The 7184-nt window shown below is 38.5% G+C and overlaps 1 long non-coding RNA gene across 1 annotated transcript; it reads left to right on the forward strand.

Moving 5' to 3' along the window:
• The first annotated feature begins 303 nt into the window (after window positions 1-303).
• LOC145559894 (uncharacterized) lies at window positions 304-623 on the forward strand. Its single transcript, XR_014093022.1, has 2 exons — window positions 304-412; window positions 488-623. It is a non-coding gene; the product is annotated as an uncharacterized LOC145559894 (long non-coding RNA).
• The last annotated feature ends 6561 nt before the right edge of the window (window positions 624-7184 follow it).

Below are 7184 nucleotides of genomic sequence, written 5' to 3' on the forward strand. Positions count from 1 at the left end.
CTCTTTGGCATTTGCTTTCTGTATTGCAGTCTTATGGGGATTTAGAAATGGAAGAATTATATTGCATAGGGGAAGAGGGGAAATTGTCTGCCAGATGGTGTTCGATTCTGCTACTATTCATTAGCTTGTTATGTTTTTCACCTTGTCAGAAAAAGGGGAAATTTGAGAGTTGTATGAATGTATGATTGCCTTAGACAATGATCCATAGTGCCTATTGAAACTCGTGCAAAGCAATTTTTTTTGTATACTCTATTACTCATGTTTTATTATTCATTTTCATAGTGTTTTCTCTCTTCCATTTAGATAATTAAGTGAAGAACAGAAAACCAATGTCCCGAAGGCGCAATGCTATTGTAGCTGCTGGATTAGTTGTTTTTGCCACAGCTGGTTTGACATTTCCTTTCTACATGGCGTAAGTTCATTGCTTTTATATGGCTGTAATTATATTAGTTCCTCTGGAAACTGATTGATGGTCTGCTTTTTGTAGATCATCGTCTAAGAAACAGCCTGTCATTGACTCATCGAAACCCTTACCACCTCAGGCAACCTTTCGAGGACCATATATCAACACTGGTTCACGTGACGTTGGACCAGATCATCGTACTTATCCAAAAAATTAAAAAGTTTTATGGTTACCTGACTAGCATTTTCCCTGATATTTGTTGTAACTGGAATTCTAGAATGTGAATACTATAGCCTTATAAACTATTTTGTTAGACAGTAATATTGAAGTAATAAAGGCATGTTGCAATCAATTGTATTCTTGCATGGTTGTTTCAGTGCACCGTTTTATAATTTCGTTATTGTTATTTGTTTGATATTACTTCGTATGAATATTCTTTGTTATCTATTGTTTTTTTTTTTTTTTTTTTTTTTTGAAACAAGATAAGGTCCATTTCCGCCAAAGTTGTTATACTTTGAGGAAAGAAACATAAACGTACAACCTCAACATTGTCACCGGTGTCACCTCTAGCAACTAGACGAGCCACCGTATTAAACTTACGGTTTACATGAGCAAAAGAGCAATCATCAAAGAGCAACCTATCTTGTCTAATATCATCATAAATAGAGTGAATTGGAGACACACCACCATCATCCAAATTCACTGCTTGAACTACATTCCAATCGTCAGATTCAACCAAGATCTTAGAGAACCCAAGGCTGCACGCAACCTGTAGTGAAAAGCTGGAGATGTTGAATGGACTTTCCTTGTAGCCGTAGCAGCAATAGAACCCTGAGCATCCCTGCATACCACCCCCAAACTCGCCATTCCCATGTTAGGCATATGAGCATCAGTATTAATTTTAATATATCCAATTGGAGGAGAGGTCCATCTCGTTGCACTCATACCTTGAGCAGGCATCACACAAGGCTTGAAAACACGTTGAGCATAGGAGTTATACTCCATAACCATACGAAAAAAACCCGCAGCAATCATCACAGGGTGTGAGCACTCACCTTCGAAGACAACAAGGTTCCTACACCTCCATGCCACCCACATAAGAGTAATCATTTGTCTCACAACATCACCACTAAATTTACAATTCAACCAAGCCCAAAGATCAACAAAGGAGGAGGTTGGAGCATCAACCAAGCTGCCAATATGTTTACAGTGCGACCATATTTCTTTTGCAGCATTGCACTCGAGCAAAGAGTGTATGATTGTCTCTTTCTCCGCATCGCATATTTGACAAGACGAGTCTTGAGTAATATGCCTAAAAACCAATCTATCCATCACAACCAAATTCCCCTTCACAGCACTCCAAATAAAGTGTTGTAATTTCGGAGGACCACAAATGCGCCAAATTGATTGCCATATAGTATCATCATGTACCTGCTGCGGCTGATCCCCATTGCCCAATTTAGCAAGCCAATACCCCGACTTAACTGTATAAATGCCCCTCTTATCACCCTGCCAATACATAGTGTCAGCATGCTGCCTACTTGACAGTGGAGTAGCTAAAATGCGCGCAGCCACTTCCGGAGCAAACAACCTTCCAATTTCCCTGCATCCCATTTCGCATATCCATCCCTAAATAGGTCCCTTACCTTCATCTCTTCATCACAATCAGTCGGTTTGTGAGGATATATCACAAGCCCCTCAACAACCAGCCATGGATCCTTCCACACCCGAACTGTTCTGCCATCCCCAATTCTCCACAATAATCCATCACGAAGTAAGCCTTTCGCACCCCACATGCTTCTCCACGAGAAGCTTGGATCATAGCCCCGACATGCTGCCAACATAGTACATTTGAGTATTTAAAATACTTCGCTTTGAGAAATTTATGAAGTAAGGTCGACTCATTCGAATGAAGTCGCCACAATTGTTTAGCTAAGAGGGCTTGATTAAAGCTCTTTAAATCATGAAAGCTTAAGCCCCCTTTAGCTTTAGGAAGGCACAACTTCTCCCAACTTTGCCAATGAAGCTTCTTCGCATCTTCTCTCGATCCCCACCAAAACAGGCATAGAAGATTGTGAATTTCATCAATTAACCCATCCGGGAATCAAAATATGCTTCATCATATATGTAGGGTTTGAAAGGAATGGTGTCCTTCGAACAAGTGTATTATTCTGATAGTGGGTTCAGAATTATTAGAAAGCTAATATATTCAGTAAGGTCAAGTGATCGGAATGCCTAGGTGGAGGCCGCTTCCGATCAGTAATATTAATGCATAATTAATATTACAGCTTAATCTTGACTGAACCCTTAGGGCCACACCCAAGCAATGAACGAATCGACTCGACGAATTAATTCGGAAGAAATTAATGAGTCGCCCGAGTATTTAATATTTAGACATCGAAAATTCGAGCTTAGAGCGTCGAAACCGAGCGTCGGAGAATCTCAAATGTCGAGCCAAAATTTAGGATTTGGTGAGACGGGAAAATACTTTAAGTAACAAGTAAATCCTAACCACGCAAAAGGCTAGGAAACCGCGCCAAATAGGAGCGTACCACGTGGCAGCACACATGGAAAAACGCCATGTGGATGCACGCGTGGCAGCCACGTTGGCATCCGCCACGTTTACAGCCACCCAGTGGCAGCGCATGTAGCAAGGGCCGTGGACCCAGGTGATGGGTCATGGACACGGGCCAAAAGAAAGTGGCCCAACCGAACCCAACTTGGGGCTCAAGGTTGGGTGACTCATGGTTAGTTCACAATGCATGTGAAATGCCTTGGGGACTAAGTGAGAAAGTGGTCCTCACCTAACCAAGTGACACTTGTTACTTGTTCCTTGATTTATTTAACTAAGGGTTGAATTCATCAATCTTTCCAGGTGGGATCTTTTTATTAAAAAGTCCCACATTGAAAGATGAGAGGAATTCACAAGCTATCCTTCCTTATAAATAGCCAAAGCATGGCTTGAGAATTCTTTGCTTGAGTAGGAGTTCAATAGAGCATTGCATTTGCAAAAACTCTTAAACTCATATAATACTCAGGTTTTGGTCGGACCTTGCTAACCTCGAGGTAACGGACCTAAAAGTCGGTAGTTGTTTTTGCGGGTGGATCTCCGTCGGAGGCTCTCGTGTTTTCGGGGCTAATCTTTCAAGTAAGAGCCCAATTTGTGGGGCGAAGCACGCGACAAAGGTATATTTCCTATTTTTCCCTAAGCTATCCTTCCTTATAAATAGCCAAAGCATGGATTGAGAATTCTTTACTTGAGTACGAGTTCAATAGAGCATTGCATTTGCAAAAACTCTTAAACTCATATAATACTCGGGTTTTGGTCGGACCTCGCTAACCTCGAGGTAACGGACCTAAAAGTCGGTAGTTATTTTTGCGGGTGGATCTCCATCGGAGGCTCTCGTGTTTTCGGGGCTAAGCTTTCAAGTAAGAGCCCAATTTGTGGGGCGAAGCACGCGACAAAGGTATATTTCCTATTTTTCCCTTTTGTGTTTATTTTATGCATTAGTGATATTATTTATTGCGAGCGTGATCCTTGGCTTGGGTTTTTTCCGCGGTGAGTGGGACTCACCAAACCCTAACAGCGGTATCGGAGCCCCGCTTGTTTATTTTTTATTATCATATTTTTCAAGGTATTTTTATGGCTTTATTTTTCTGGTTATAAGTTGCTAATTAGATTAGTAGCTCGTTTTATCCATTTTAACCTCGTATTAGAGCTGACTTCAGCTCCCGAACCCAGATTTCGACCCAAAAATAGTGAATTTTGGGTGGAAAAGGCGTTCTGGAAATGGTTTTACCCTTCTAGGACTCGATTTTTAGCAAAAAAAACGACCAGAAATGCATTTTTCGAGGGGTTTTTCGTTTTTACGAAAAATTTTAAGTCTTTTAACCTTGAAAATTAATTGAATATTTATGGTGGTTATGTAATTGGTTCAATACATACTTTATATGCAATTTTAAACCTCTTTAGGCATGATTACTTGGTGGTAATTTGTGTTTAAAAGCTTGGTTTTATTTTTCACATAATTGCAAATTAATTGCATTAAGTGTGAAATTTTTGTTTTTGAGGCTTTTAAAGTGCTAAAGATTCAATCTTTAATTATGTTAAGTGATTGAAACTTTAAAAGCTACTAAATTCCATGAATTTTATGTTAAACTTTGTTGTTTTAATCATTTTTGATTGATTTGAAACATAAAGTTTCAAACTTTGTGATAAAAATTTGTTTATCTTTATATTGGAAGATATAATTTTTCAAGGATTCACAAGTGTTAGTAGTTGAATTTTTCATTTGAACATTAAAGTTCATATTTTTCCAACTCACTCTTACCTTGTCAAAATCTCAAGATTAATTTAAATTGATTAAATTAATAATGAGAAATTGCCTTATTTATGTTGTTGCACCAAGCTAAACCAATTTAATTAAAGAATGGTTCTTGGGAATTATTTTGGTTGGATGCACTTTGATAATTTTATTTAAGTTAGACTTGTTTAATTTTCATTTTGCACATTACATTAGTTCTAAAAGTAATTTAGAATTAATTATTAACTCACGCAAAAATCGGGTTTAAAAACCCGAGAGTATGGTACGCAAACCAAGACAACACCCTTCGGCTAACCGGGTTGCTTTGCAGCCCGCATGTGGCTGCCAAGGGCTGATGCTTGGTGCGCGCCACTGATGGTGCGTGGATGGTGCGCCCAAGGCAGCAAGCACCACTGCCAAGCAGCAGCTTGCCGCAACAGCATAGTTGTGCGCGCTAGCCACTACTTGGTGCGGGCTTGCTGCTCGTGTGTGGGATGGTGCGGCAGTGATGTGCGGGGGTGTGTTGCGAGGCATGCGGCATGGTGCGCATAGCTAGCAAGCTTATGCGCACCTCCCCTTGATTAGCACATATACCACATTATAAGGCAATAATATTTTGCGTTTTAGCCGTTTTATTTAATTTAATTAATCTTATTTATTTTAATTAAAATTTTTGGAGGCTAGGCCTCGATTTTGAGCGGCATTGCCAAAATTTAATTTTGGCAAATTTTGGGTTCTACCGGCTTAATTAAGTTGGATGCGGAATTTAGTGGGAGTTTCAATTATTAATTACGCAATTACATAATCGGTTAAACAACTTTGATTAGTTTTAATTAGGCATGTTAATTGGATTAACCACCTACATTAGTTACTAGTGCGGGCGTGTGTTTTATGCATTGTTACTTGTTTATCGTTGTAAAATGCATGGGCCATTCACATATAGTGAATGGATGAATGGAATGTATATTCACTAACAGGTTTTATGAAATGGCAACTAGTTGGACCCGATTAGGATAGAAAATACGGACTACGTGCCGTGATGTTTTTTTGTAAATCTAAATACGGTCTGCGTACCGTTGAGTATTTGTGTACCTTAATATTTAGATTAATCCTAGTCGTAGATACTAGTAATTGCATAATTTGGTTAAGTCTTGAAGACGGAGGTTCTTGGAAGACAAAGCCATGAAGATGCAAGAGAAGACCTTTTGAAGACTTGAAGAATTCAAGGGGTCATGCTAGTTGCCAATATGCATCTTATACTTATGCTTTATATATTTATGATTGTGCTTATATATGAATGATATCTTAGATGCATGTTTAGGTTTTCATTATGTTGCGATGATTAATTAAGTTCACTTAAATCAACCAACATAGAAAACCTAGGTCCCTAATAATATTGAGTAAAACTTGCCTTTCCAAAACAACACTTGCACACCGAATGAGGGTGATGGTGGGCTACGCCAAAGTGAGGTACCATCACTACTCCAAGGATCGTAAGGCACACCAGGTGTGCATGTTGGTTTTGGTTGCTTGTACTCAACGATATGAGTGATGGAGTCCATACATGTCGTGGAAAAAGAGATATATCGTCATGACGCATTAGATGCGACGATTATCTAACCAAGAGTGGCTTGGAGCCATTAGCAAAAAATTACTTACCTTGGGGTATCAAGTGGTAGGACAAGCCAAAGCATGACTAATTACTCGTTGATCCCTTGGATCTTGGAATCGCCTTATTCTCGCCAAATAGGGACAATTTATGCTGAATAAGACGTTTAATAAGATTGAAGCTTGCATGAATGGTCTTAAATTTCAAACTTATTATATTCTTGATAAATGGTTATACTTTGCACTTATATTTATTGTACTCTAAATCAAATAATATTGTTTCCATGATTGGTAAAGGAAATCCTTGAGAATAGTTCTTAAAGAAAGGAAAAGCATTTCTAAAATACAATTCTCATAAATGACTTTTACAACAAAGTCCGAAAGGACGGTTGGACATCATGTATTCAAAATACTAGGTAGTTTTGATAAAACATGAAGTATTGAGTTGCAAACTCAAATTGTCAATATTTGATAACCAACGTATCTTTTTGCTTCATACATAAATGAGTAGGACTCATTGATGTAGTAATTCAAGTGTGAATTGAAAGAAAATATAGAACTTTGTTTTACGGCGCAGTAGGTGCCTGATTATGCCTAACAAAGTGTAAAAGTCAAGGAACTTACAGAAATGATTCTTAAAGTAAGGTTATGAGATATTGTATGATAAGAAATATAGGAAAGAAGGAACAAAGAAAATGAATAAGATTCCATTTCAACCCATGAGTTCATGTTATTGTAGTTAACTTAGCAATTAGTTATCTTCATAAGTATCGGATACTGCTTGAGTGTTCCACTTTGAAAGTGACCTCATAATATTGAAGTTAAGCTAAGCTATCGACTTACAAGCTTAGAATGAAGCAAGGAGTGCT

This window comes from Chenopodium album, chromosome 9 (genome assembly GCF_948465745.1).
Source record: "Chenopodium album chromosome 9, dcCheAlbu1.1, whole genome shotgun sequence".
NCBI classification, from domain to species: Eukaryota; Viridiplantae; Streptophyta; class Magnoliopsida; order Caryophyllales; family Amaranthaceae; genus Chenopodium; species Chenopodium album.